Genomic DNA, 14,133 nt, shown 5'->3' on the forward strand with positions numbered 1-14,133 from the left:
ATTGCACTGAGTTTTCTAGGGATCCTAAGTGGTGTAGGTTGGAAAAAGTTTTTTTTTCATTTCCTGCATAAAGACAACATGGAGCATCTGTTGGTGGAGTCTTTTGAGGGCTCTTAGTGCAAACGTCATGCCCGGCACTAATTTCCTAGGTCGGTGATTGATGCCATGGACACCACTTGCTTAGGTGATTAATGCTGGCATAAGTACAGTGATCTGACGTGGTACTGTTCTGATTTTCTTTGTCATTTGGGAAAAGTGGTTAAGGCAAGGGAGATGGATTTTTACAGTAAGTAAGGAGAAGTAGTTATGGCTTATGCTTATGTAGGCACTTTTGTACATCTATAGGGCTTTATTGATGCTAATGTAATGTGTTTATTTTTGTGTTTTTCATCTCCTAGAAAGATTGATGATAGTAGATGATCTGCCCAAGGAGGTAGCATCAGTGTATATGTATGTATATATATATATATATATATATATATATATATATATATATATATATATATATATATATATATACCATTGCTATTATAGTTGAATTTGACTTATATAACTGCTGCAGTGCCCGATATTGCTTTGGGGTTACTTAATAACAGCATTGTCTTCAATGCATCTTTTCATTGCAGTAATACCTGATTTTCTGCTAGTGCACCTGCTGTTTTCCTTCTCCCAATGTAGTATATATATATATATATATATATATATATATATATATATATATATATATATATATATATATATATATCCATGTTAATCCATTGATGGTGAGTGGGCTTTATAGGCTGCATGTGCTTCTGCCACCCTCTGTGGTAGTTCACCCCAATCGACCACAGTGTTTTCATCCATGTATGGCTGTTTCTAATTGGCTGCCTGTGTTTCTGACATCATCTGCTATCCCTCCCCCGTAGTCTCACCCTCACAGTATTCTCCACTGTGTAAAGCTAATTGTGCTGATTTGGTTGTCTGTGCATCTGCCACCTTTATCACAAACATCCTTCTGGACATAACATTTGTGAGGCGTACCTCTTTCCCCTGCTGTCTCTGTCATGCTTTACTACGCTTCCCTTGACAACCACTCATGAAGTATGGATCCCATTTCCCTCCATTCACCCAAGGCATGGGTGGTACACATGCCTTACCTTGGCCATGTGAATACTGGGCAGGTGAGTAATTCCTCCTGCCATCTGGTATATGTACCTAGGTTGCATTACTAACATATGACCATGTCGCATGTATATTCTGTGTGTCATGCTGGGGTAATGTACATGTACCATAGTCTCTCATGGACTATGGCAATCATCTTCATGTAGAACATTACTGTCACTTCTCACTAACATCATCTATGCTGGCAAGTTACTGTTCAGAGCAAGGTGGTAGGTGGGCAGCTTCCTTTGTTGTTGCCCTCACAATGTGTCAGGCTGGTAACCTGTGACAGTTTCATGCTCATGGGTGACTGACAGGTGCCATGTATTCATGCTCCATTACCCCATACTTACATCTGTGTAATGAGTTTGTCTTGCCATTCCATACATAAAGTCAGCTTTTTTCTCCAGGTCCTGCACTGGACAACAGTGTAGACCACAGTGCTAATAACTGTTTTCTGTTGTTATTTTCTTATTATTTCTATCCTCTGCATTTTAAATTTATTTCCCATTTGTTGTTTGCTTTCTCCATTTATGTTCTCATTTTATGCAGTGCACTAACTGTGACTGAGGTCAGGCAGCATGTGGCAAACCATATACATATGGTGACTCCCCAGTGGCCATCACAGTTGCATCTGTAATGAGTGATATAGGGAGCTCACTGGTACCTTTTGGTGCTGTGTCTCCAGTGGGAGTTGTAGCCTCCCCTTTGGTGATTGGCATCCCAGCACAAGTTTGGTCAGCCTGCAGGAGGTGAAGTACCTGGCAGCAGCTGAACACAAAATTGTCAGTCTGGAGTGTAATTGACTGGTTAGTAGAGTTACACAGTTGGCTGGTTCTGACAAAATTGCCTGGGTCTAGCCATGAAAGCAGTTAAGTAATGACTGATGTTGGATTGGATATGGCACTGTACAGCATGTTAGACAGCCAACATACCACCCTATTCCCTGTTGAGGTATTCCCCGTTTTTGGGTTTCCATTTCATCCATGTTTATTGATAAGTTCTCCTAATCACCGCTTGCCTTTCCTCTATATGACTGTCTTCCCCTATCTGTATGTGTCAGCACATCCTCCTTTGATCTTTATCTATTTTGTATGCTTGCCTGCCCCTTATGCATTCTCTATATTCTCTTTCTATCCACACCTTCCCCATGCAGCCTTTCCCCTCTACCTCTCACGCAGTATATTGAAAATGGACACCAATCCTAGCAAAACAAAGTATCCTTCTTCCAGCACCTCCATCCCACTCTTTCCTTTCTACCTGTCCTACACATCCTTTTCCTTCCCATTTATATATAAATGTACTAGGGACTTTGCTGTGGAGCCCTTACTTAAGTTCATGGCTGTGCATGTAGAGGTGCATTTTTGTGTATGTGAACAGTCATCTTCACGAACCCTCTACTTCTATGCTGATAGGCCCCATCAGCCTCATTACATTATATATTGGGATGGGCCATTGCTTCTTACTTCTCACTAGAGTAGTGGTTGCACTGTTAGACTACATAGTGATCATCATCTTCTTTCAGCTGTTCCCGTTAAGGTTCACCACAGTGGATCACCTGTTTCCATTTCTTTCTGTCCTCTGCATCTTGCTCTGTCACATCAACCACCTGCATGTCCTCTCTCACCACATCCATAAACCTTATCTTAGGCCTTCCTCTTTTCCTGTTACCTGGTAGCTTCATCCTTAGCATCTTTTTCCCAATATACTCAGCATCCCTCCTCAGCACATGTCCAAACCAATGTAATCTTGCCTCTCTGGCTTTGTCTCCAAACCTTCCAGCCTGGGTTGACCCTCTAATATACTTATTCCTAATCCTGTCCACTCTCGTCACACCCAGTGTAAATCTTAACATCTTTAACTCTGCCACATCCAGCTCAAACTCCTGCCTTTTTGTCAATGCCACTGTCTCCAACTCATATAACATAGCTGGTCTCACTACCCTCTTGTAGACTTTCCCTTTCACTCTTACAGGTACTCATCTGTAACAAATCACTCCTGACACTCTTCTCCACCCACTCCATCATGCCTGTACTCTCTTCTTCTGCCACATGCTGCCTGACCTCAGTCACAGTTAGAATGTGCACTTCCACACTTCCACACTCACCGTTACTCTGACCTATTGACCCCAAGTATTTAAACTCATCCACCTTCGCCACCTCTACTCCTTGCATCCTCACCATTCTTCTATCCTCCCTCTCATTCCCACATGTATATTCTGTCTTACTCCTACTGACCTTCATTCCTCTTCTCTCTAGAGCATATATCTATCTCTCCAGGGTCTCCTCCACCTGTTCACTACTCTCACTACAGATCACAATGTCATCTGCAAATATCATAGTCCATGGGGACTCCTGTCTGATCTTGTCTGTCAACCTGTCCATCACCAGTGCAAATAAGAAAGGGCTCAGAGCTGATCCTTGATGTAACCCCACCTCCAGCTTAAACGCATCCGTCACTCCCACTGCAGACCTCACCACTGTCATACTACCCTCGTACATATCCTGTACCACTCTTACATACTTCTCTGACACTCCTGACTTCCTCATACAATACCACAACTCCTCTCTAGGCACCCTGTCATATGCTTTCTCTAAATCTACAAAAACACAATGCAACTCCTTCTGACATTCTCTGTACTTCTCCATCAACACTCTCAGAGAAAACATCGCATCTGTAGTGCTCTTTCCCAGCATGAAACCATACTGCTATTCACTAATCATCACGTCCCTTCTTAACCTAGCTTCCACTACTCTTTCCCATAACTTCATTCTGTGACTGATCAATTTAATCCCTCTGTAGTTACTACAGCTCTGCACATCACCCTTATTCTTAAAAATCGGTACCAAAACACTTTTTCTCCATTCCTCAGGCATCCTCTCACTTTCTAAGATTTCATTAAACAAACTGGTTAAAAACTCCACTGCCATTTCACCTAAACACCTCCACAAGTATGTCATCTGGACCAACAGCCTTTCTGTTCTTCGTCCTCTTCATAGCTATCCTTACTTCCTCCTTCTAATCCACTGCACTTCATGATTCACTATCTGCACATCATCCAACCTTCTCTCCCTCTCATTTTCTTCATTCACCAGCTCCTCAAAGGACTCTTTCCATCTGCTCAACACACTCTCCTCACTTGAGTACGTTTCCCTCATTATCCTTTATCACCCTTACCTGCTGCACACCTTTCCTAGCTCGGTCCCTCTGTCTAGCCAATCAGTACAGGTCCTTTTCTCCCTCCTTGGTGTCCAACCTTCCATACAACTCTTCATATGCCTTATCCTTAGTCTTCGCCACCTCTCTCTTTGCCATGCACCTCATCTCCTTATACTCCTGTCTACTTTCTTCATCTCTCTGACAATCCCACTTCTTCTTTGCCAGCCTCTTTGCCTGTATACTCTTCTGTACTTCCTCATTCCACCACCATGTCTCCTTGTCGTCCTTCCTCTGTCCCAATGTGATACCAAGCACCTTTCTTGCCGTCTCCCTTACTAGCTCTGCTGTAGTTATCCAGCTATTTGGTAACTCTTCACTGCCACCCAGTGCCTGTCTTAACTCATCCCTGAACTCCACCTCACAATTACCCTTTTTCAATTTCCACCATTTGATCCTTGGTGCTGCCCTCACACTCCTCCTCCTCTTCTTGATCACCAGCGTCATCTTACAATCCTAGTTAGACTACATAGTGATACTTAGCTCCTATTGTACTAATATTCACTTACAGGCTGCACTGTATTGCTTTCACTATGCTGCTGGATACACAGCAGTAATGTTACCATTTTGTTCTGAATCAAAATCACCATTTCTTTAAAAGAAATATACATTAAATAATATAATTTACATTTACACATATCTACATCTATGTCCATACCTATAGTAGCATACATACGTGTGTAAAATCTTCACATGTATATTTTTATTGATCATTTCATTTCTTTATTGGAATAGTCTGATTGTGCAAAAGTCCATTTTCAGTAGAAGTTTAGACAGAAAAGCTATCCAAATATGTGTGTATTACTAGCTGTAAAATGTATAATTAAAGTTGATTTAAGACCTGGATAAAACAGTACACTCTAATTGTAAAATTGCATATGTATTATAGAGTTCTGTGTGTTTGGTCAGCAGTTGTTTAGTTAGCTGCATTTGGATGGCTATATAGATGTTCGCCAGGTGTGCAAGATTACACATTTCTTGGGATTGGGGATTATGCCCTTTTGCTGATTTTGTGCAATCTTGTAGTTAGTTAGTATATATAATTACCATGGAGTGTGGGGGTGCAGCCCCCACATATGTGTGTTACAGGAAGGCTTGCCTCATGCAAAAAAAAAAAAAAAAACGTATTTTAATTTTTGTTTTAATTTAAGGTTTACATTTGCCAAGGTTGTTTCTCAGAGCATGAGTAATAGTGTGTTGATTTTCATGTTTTTTAATGAATTGTAGTTTGCATTTCAAATGTTGTCATTTGTGCTTGTTGAATAAACAGCCAATAACCTTATTATAAAACAAATTTGTTTCAAAATGGAGAACTGAAGGCAGAACAATATATATATATATATATATATATATATATATATATATATATATAAGAGAGAGAGAGAGAGATTCAGATTTTTACAAATAGATCAACCAGAATGTCATTAAGTTAAGAAATAGGAGATAAAGAAGTGAGGTGCAATGTAACCAGGAAGTGCAACATGATCAGCTTCATTTGGAAGAAAGGTAGGACTTTAAGTTTGAAATTTGTTGCGATTAGATTCAGTTCTTAGGATGGATGGAATGGAGTCCCCCAACTTGTTTAATTGGACTGAGTATAGTGAGCTCCCTAAGTGTCCTCCCCTGTACCACCTTACTTGTGCTTTGGTCATAACCCTAACCCTGCAGTGAATCCCTACCTGTACATTACCTTATGAAAAACCCTTCCCTAACAGTACCACTATATAAGACACACACTTCACAAACTTCAGCAAACACTCTTAGAAGTATATCTGTTTCCTTCCCTAGCTTTACTCTAAACCTTCACACACATACTCCAGCCACTAATTTCAAAGCTTTTGTCATATCAGAAAGTTTCAGCATTAACACACACACTCTCACTTTCAACATTCCTCCTTTCATTAACTCCTGCACTCAACAAAGAGTGTTTTTGATATGGAATTCTGTGAACTGCATCCTGCATATATAGTGAGCATACTTACACACAAGTACATATATGAGTCTAGTTTTGCATGGACCGGAAGAGCTAACACTAGCATGATGGTTTCAATAACAGTCCTGTCAGCAATAAGCCCTTATGTGGGCTGATACCACTGGCAGTAGCCCTTTCTGAGTCACAGACATGCCCAACACAGTGATTCTGTGTTTTTAGGATCACCGTAGTGGACCATCTCCTCAGCTAATTTGTATGATAATGAGGGATTCCAGGAGAGTGGCCTATGCTAATTAGCCATGTGGTGTCTCCAGAAATGCCTGCAATAAAGCATTTATACAGCCAAGTGATTCAGAATTGATTAACTCAATCAAAAGTTTTCATTCACTCATTATGTATGTGTGTGGGAGGGGGTGTGCATTTTGGTGTAGATGTGTGGGTGTATGTGTACCACCATGCGTGAGCATATGGAGTGGAATAAGTCATCTCAGCTAAGCATGTATATGTGTGTGTGTCTCTTTCTGCCTATCTGGGTGGTCATAGTAGAGGAGTTGGTTACAGGATAGGTAGGATATCTGTGTGTGTGTGTGTGTGTGTGTGTGTGTGTGTGTGTGTGTGTGTGTGTGTGTGTGTGTGTGTGTGTGTGTGTGTGCGCATTTACGAGTGCATGTGTGTAGGGGTTGTCATACCTCTAAACTCCCTTAGACAAACAAACACGTTCTGCAATATTAGATTTGGGGTCATTAGACACATGGGATTCTCTTTAAGTATTATTTTAAGTCCTTTAAAAATTTTATAGAACAACAGTTTTGCTGCACAGACAGTATATGGGTGCCCTAAACACCAAGGATATCCTTTAAGTATTATTCTAAGTCACTTAAAAAGTTAAAGAAAAAAATGGGGAGTGTTTCCAACCCTGTACTGCACAGAAAGTAACACTTTACTCCACTGTGCTAACACTAGACACCAGGGAGATTGTTTCAACTGCCTTAAGTCATTTGTATGTGAACAGTACAATGTTATTTTTTAATCACATATTAGCATTTTCCATGCATTTTTCTTTGTGTTAGCTCTGTGCAGCATGCAATATGTCTATGAATCATTCCCCAGGCAATTTTCTCCTTCCCTGAATAGAGTAGTATGTGACTGAGATGAAGATCTATATATTTTTTCATATGTAGTAGTACTAGGATTTATAATTATGCTTCTGACTCTCTAAGCCTTCATGTTTGTTCAGGCTTAAAACATGAAGAAAGAACCTTTTGGTATATGATTGTCTGATTTCACTCTAAACTTTGTTCTCTGTTACAAGGATGTTTTATATAATGGCTTTCAAAGCCTGTGCATTGCACATGACTTTTAAATGACTTTTTATACTAAACTTCACACTTTTCTGAGCCCTATTATAATTTGTGATTTTTAGATCAAAGCACTGCTTATACGAGAAACAACACGTTCTATTTCTCCTATTGCTTGAAGTTAAAATTCTCTCAAATGGTATATGAATAAGCCATTGACATTTTGAAAATTCTGTCTTAACAGTCACTTCATGAAAGTGAACATCAAATTAAATTGCAAAGCAAATAGAATTAAATGATTTTTCAATCTCATGACCCAACAACATGTTTCTTTTTTAATGTAATTAACTATAAGGTTATATTGGACATGGGAAGCTCCTTCACTATCATCCCGATATTTTACTTTTTGTTTTATAAGTGTGAGTGCTTGTTTTATTTTTTCTGGTGAATACTGAATAATTTCTTATTCCACGTTAATGTGAGACAGTTGAGACACTGATTGTATGCAAAGAATAGTTTGTCACGTTTTCTTTTTCTGCTTAGAAGCTTGACAAACATGGCAGTACCAGAGAAGACTATTCTATTCCAGCAAGAGGCAGATGGCATTACATACCGGATCCCATCTTTGATCTTTATTAAATCTACCAGTACTTTCCTGGTATTTGCAGAGCAGCGATCTAGTCCTGATGATGTTGATGCTAAATGCTTGGTAATGAGACAGGGACATCCAAATGGAGAATCAGTTGAGGTAAATCGGTGCATGTATTGTATTTGTTATATGATATTTGATTAGTCAGAAACTTTACAGTTTTGACAGAGTTGCTAAAGAGTTTTATACCCACATAAGATAATGTATAGAACTGGCAGTCCCATCATGATCCACATGCAGTAGGAAATTTAAAAGCAAACTGCCCTAATGGTCCACTGGCATAAATAAAATCTACAATAAAAGAGAAATAGTGATTAGGGATAACAGCAAATCTAAAGACCCCTAAGTCAAGGAAAATATTATAAATTTGTCTAAGAATTTAAAAAAGACTACTAGATTTATTAATGCAGCACATGAATTCAGTGTGGAATCTGAAACCAAGGGCAATTATAAAGCCTTCTTTAGTTATGTCATTAAACTAAGAAACAAAACTTAGCAATGTACAGAACTCATACTACATGGCAAAACCTATGTGGACCAGTTAGACATCTACAATATATTAGCAAATACATTTAGTGTTTGTGTTAGAGATAAACAGTATGGGGAAATTAATAGATTCAATTCCATCTGGAGGAAACCTGATAGTCTGCATATAGGAAAAGAATACCACATACTGTAAGGGGCAAGATTACTTATTTCATAATCAACAAGTATAATTCATTAACCTGCATCTTATGATATGCACAGTATTAATAATATCATGCATCTGAACCTCAACTATCAAATTTGCTATTAATTTATTATTTATTTCTTATAACTTTACTTAAAAAAATAGTAAACAGAGATATACAAGTAATCATCAAATATACATTTAAACAGAATATCATTAATTAATAGCAGCATCAATGTGAAGAGCTATGCAACATATTTGGAAAGGAATTTGGTAGAAGGAGAGAAAAGGAAGAAATGGAGGATTGGATATTTTAGGAGAGGTAGAACGAAGAAGAGGGAAAGGTATAGGGAAAGGAGATTTTGAACCAATAACTGAAGATTTAGTGCTTGGAAAAATAGGAAAAAAGTGAGGGGCAGGACAGTTATCATCCAGAAGTCGAGTGTGTACACAGGCAGGTATCTTTTAAGCATTCTCTTGTTTGTGCTTTAAAATAGTTGTTTTTTAGTGTGTTCCACAGACTGAGAAGAAAGGCCTTCAAGATTTTGGCTAAGAAAGAAGCGTAGAAAGAGTCACTAGATGAGATGTTAGCTTCTGTAACAGTCAATATAATTTTTTTCAAGGGATTTCATCTGTCTACCTGGGTTATAAAGATTAATAATAGTTTTTTTTAAACTAGGGCATTTTTATGGATAATGGATGAGACTGTGGGAACTGTCTAGTTGGAAAAGTGTAAGGTAATAGCTGTAACCAATGAAGTTTTTTAAGGCCAGACAATAATGTGTCCTGTAATGATGACCGACAGAAAATGTTGCTACCTTATTATAGCACTGTCCCAAGAGTGATGGTTGAGTGTATTATTGGTTAATTAAGATAGAAGCAGCATAAAGTAGTGTAGGAATGAGATTCCTGGCATTATATGTGAGGTATAGTTTGACCCTACAGAGTGAACATAACTTTTAGTGGGTGTTTTTATTGCTTGTTTTATGTGATGAACAGTTTTTAAGCTTTCATCAATATTGACTCCTACAAGTTTTGCCTGATTTGGCCAGCTGCTGTGGTGCAGCGGTTAGCATTGTCACCTCACAGCAAGAGGTTCTCCGGTTCAATTCTCGGCTGGGGTGCCTCCTTTGCGGAGTCTGCATGTCCTCCCTGTGGTCACGTGGGTTTCCTCTGGGTGCTCCAGTTGCCTCCCACATCCCAAAGACATGCTGTAGGTGGATTGGACACTAAATTGGCCCTATGCATGAGTGTGTGCATGTGTGTGCCTTCTGAGGAAGGTTGGGTGCCGGGCTGGCAACTCAACACTGTAAAACTCCACTGCCATTCATGAGCAGACAGGTGATCTGCTGTGGTGACCCTTAACCAGGAAAAGCAAGAAGAAGAAGTTTAGTTTGATTTACTAGTTCTATATTGGTGATATTAAAAATATTTTTATAGTCAGCTATATTCTTTTCGGTAAATAGGATAATTTTTTTGTGGTTATGGAGAAGCTGTGCATTAACCAGCGAGACCTCTATCATGGAGAAATACTCTTGGGTGAGTTAATTTATACATGCTTTTAGCAAAACAGATGATTGTTGAGTCTTCTGCATATTGTATGACAGTGGCTTGCTTAGAAGCTAGGTGGAGATTGAACAATAGGAGACCTAACATGGATCCTTCAGGGACACCAACTGTAATCGGAAAGAAAAAGGAGATGTCATTTTGCCATTTCATTACCTTTTGCCTATTTGAGGGGTAGTTGGAGAACCAAGATCATTAAGTTTCATGTACTCCTAGGAAAGGTAGTTTGTGAAGCAATTTTTGGTGGGATACCATGTGAAAAAGCTTTGAAAAAAATCTAAGAAAAGTGTTGTGACTAAGTTGCCAGATTTTTAGATATTGGTTAACAGATGTTATAATACTAAGGCTGTATATGAACCATGAAAAGGATGGACACCATTTTGTGAAGGGGAAATGGGACAGTTGTCAGTGAGAAAGCTGTAGAGTTGAGGTTGGATGCATTTCTCCAGAATTTTTGAAAGTGGAGACAATATGGCCTCAGGCCTGAAGTTGCAGAGCTCATTTGAGTTTCCACCTTTATTGAGAGGAAGACAGCAGTACCTTTCCATAAGGATGAGACATAGCTTTTTGTGATGAAGAGGTTTATTAAGATAGAGACAGGAAAAGCTATGGCATCAGCAGAAGTTTTGAAATACTCAGATGACATATTATCGGGAGCAAGGGCGATTGTTTTTAAGGATAGAAATATTTTTTGATTGTAGGAATTGAGATTTGTTTGAGTACAAGGGTTTTGGTTCTAAGAAGTTAGCAGAGCAACCTGTGTCTGCTTATGCCAAAGATTTAACAAGAGACGTTACTATCTGAATGAAGTAGGTATAGAATTTTCTGGCTATGCTGTCAGTATAACTAGATGAAGTAGGTGCAGGGTGTGTTGGTGTATATTAATATAGTATTTTTTCAGTTTTGATTTGATTTTTAGTGAAGTTTCTGAGACATTTATAGTGCTGATGAGCAGATCTGTTTTTTTAACTTGCTTCCATTTTTTTCAGATTATATGTGTGTCTTTCGTGATCAATTTAACACTTTTTGAGAGCTAGAGTGCAGTGTTCAATCTAATTCTTTTGGTTCTTACTGTGGTTAGTTCATTTAGTACATTATGGAATAATGAGTTGAACAAGCAACAGCTTCATGAAGTGAAAAGGTTTGCAGAGCTCACCAGCTGACTGATTTTAGTGCAATGAATTGTTCCTTACTAAAGGAAGAAAGGTTATGAGTAAGGCTGCAGCATTGTAGATGGAGTAATTACAAATAAAATTGAGTGAGATGAGATAAGAGGAGTGAAGTGAAGAGTTAAAAGAAAACTTGTTAAAACATGGCAGTAGTTAGAAGGGAGGTTATGTGAAGGTAGAGGAAAACATTTTTAAAACTAGGTAGTATTGGGAGGATAACATTGGGTTGGTGTGCAAGACAAAAAGAAGGAGTGTGTATTGGGGTGCAGAGGTGGATCTTGAACATTACCTTGCTAGCATGTGAAACAAGCACAATTTTGTGGTACTTTGAACACTCGTTAGATGTTATGTTTTACCAAAAAAAAAAACATGCAGGAAAAATCCCCTGAGTTGTACTTGGTGTTTTTGTCACGTCTGAATTTATATATTTTAATACATACATACACACAGTCACATATACAATCTTCAGAAATGCATGATACCTCCCTTAAAGCGTGGTGTGCACATGAGAAAATACAATGGCAGCAAACAACACAGCACATAACTATTCAGATAGCAGGAGATGAAAGAGGCCAAGTGAATGTGAAGTGAAAAAGAAAAATTGTGATAAAACTGGGTAGTAGTTAGAAGGGAGTGATGTGACGGTAAGAGGAAAAAAAATATTTCTTAAAACTAGGCAATAGATTGAAGGTAGTACTGCGGTGGTGGTGCTGCGGTAGCGTTGTCGCCTCGCAGTAAAACGTTGTCCTGTTCGATTCTCAGCTAAAGCGTCTTCTATGTGGAGACATGCATGAATATGTGTACCTTCGTTGAAGGTTATGCGTCAGGGCTGGCAACTTGGTACGTAAAAATCTACTGCCAATCAGTAGCGGACCGGAGTTCCGCTGTGGCAACCCCTAACCGGGAAAAGCCGAAAGATACAACAACAACTGGGAGGATAATGTTGGGTGGGTGTGTAAGAGAACTCATAGAACAGCCAGACCTCTCAATTGTCTCTATTTTGTAAGGACACCCCCCTGATGTTTTTCAAAGTTTTTTTTTCCATTCCTCCTGAACTTGGAAACCATTTTGAGAATTTCTAAGATAATAGTGCCAATATTTAAAATGTGTCCCAAATTTGGGGCCTTTTTCTTAGTTATTTTTTCACTTTGTTCCAAATTCTGTTGGTAAAAGTTGAGATCTCTGAAGTGAGCCTATTGGAATGCAGGGGGAGGGTTGCTTAAGGTCTGATTGGCTGCAGTATTAGGGATGGGAGAAAATGTGACTGGGGTATGTTTACAGTTACGTGTGCGCCTCTTTAAGAATGATGGAATGTAGGTAGAGGTCTGCGTGGAGACCAGGTTCAAAATGGTTGGTGGCTGTGGAATTAAGGGTCACAGGAGGCTCTAGCAGGCAACTGTCCCCATACCAAAAAGAGGTAGTCACTGTGGGCATGCTCAGTTTGAAGAAGACAGAAGCTGTGATTCAAATCTTCTAACAAGAAAGAAGGAGCAGCTCTAAGAACAACCATTCAGACTCTTCTCTCAAGAAAGAATTACATCAAGCAATTTAATCTTTACAAGATTTATCAACTGAAATGGATGATTTTCAAGACAATCTCTTGGAAGTTAAAGAAAATAGTCTCAAACAAGCAGATATTAAGGACTTATATCAACAACTATAAACACGTTTCAAATCTTGAGTATTCATTAATTGACACTGATCATCATATTAAATAAAATGATTCTTAGGCAGAGTCTTTAAAATGTAATACTTGGCTATTGGAAAAAGTAGGTGATCTGAAAAATCGTGAAGGAAGAAATCATATAAGAATTTTGGGATTACCAGAGAAAACAGTAGGAGATGATATGGGCTGGGATTCATTAAACAAAATGTCAGTGCAGGAACAGTGTAGCTGCTCCTGCACAGAATATGTCTGCCGAGTGATTCAGGAAAGCGCCCATCTGATGTGCATGAGCCTGCCGACAGTGTTCCTGCATGGAAAGCCATGTAGAATGCTAATTACCTCATTTGCTGGTGAAAACCATGCAAATGAGGTAAAATGGTGATTCAGGAAGCAGGCATGTAACCATGCAGGAACAGTGTAAGGTGCAGGAATGTATGTGGCTACTAGCCGAATACATTTCTGCAAAAATGTTATCGGAGCCATGACAGCTCCAATAACAGCATGTACACTAACCTCTGAGAATGCCAATGGCCAAATATATGGCAAGTGTCATTAACAATAGGTTATTTTTAGAAAAATAAATGTTTATTTTTTTTGGCCGATCTCAGCCGTTTAAGCATAGGGCAGTGGCTCCCAAACAGATTAGTGCAGAAAATAAAAGAAAAATGTGAAAAAACATTTGTAGGTCAAATCTGCATTTTGCCATTATAGTCAATGGCATGTAGAATCAAAACAATACCAGGGAACAGTGGTTGTTCCCTGTTGGGGAAAGGGTCCATGTTTGTGCAGTAACGATGGACTAAGGCAATGGGGTATACAAATG

The 14,133-nt window shown here is 39.0% G+C and overlaps 1 pseudogene; it reads left to right on the top strand.

Moving 5' to 3' along the window:
- The first annotated feature begins 8,146 nt into the window (after positions 1-8,146).
- Positions 8,147-14,133, top strand: part of LOC122802242 — a 156,503-nt pseudogene continuing 150,516 nt past the window's right edge.

Source organism: Protopterus annectens, chromosome 5.part0 (assembly GCF_019279795.1).
Source record: "Protopterus annectens isolate FY-2018-M chromosome 5.part0, PAN1.0, whole genome shotgun sequence".
NCBI lineage: Eukaryota > Metazoa > Chordata > Ceratodontiformes > Protopteridae > Protopterus > Protopterus annectens.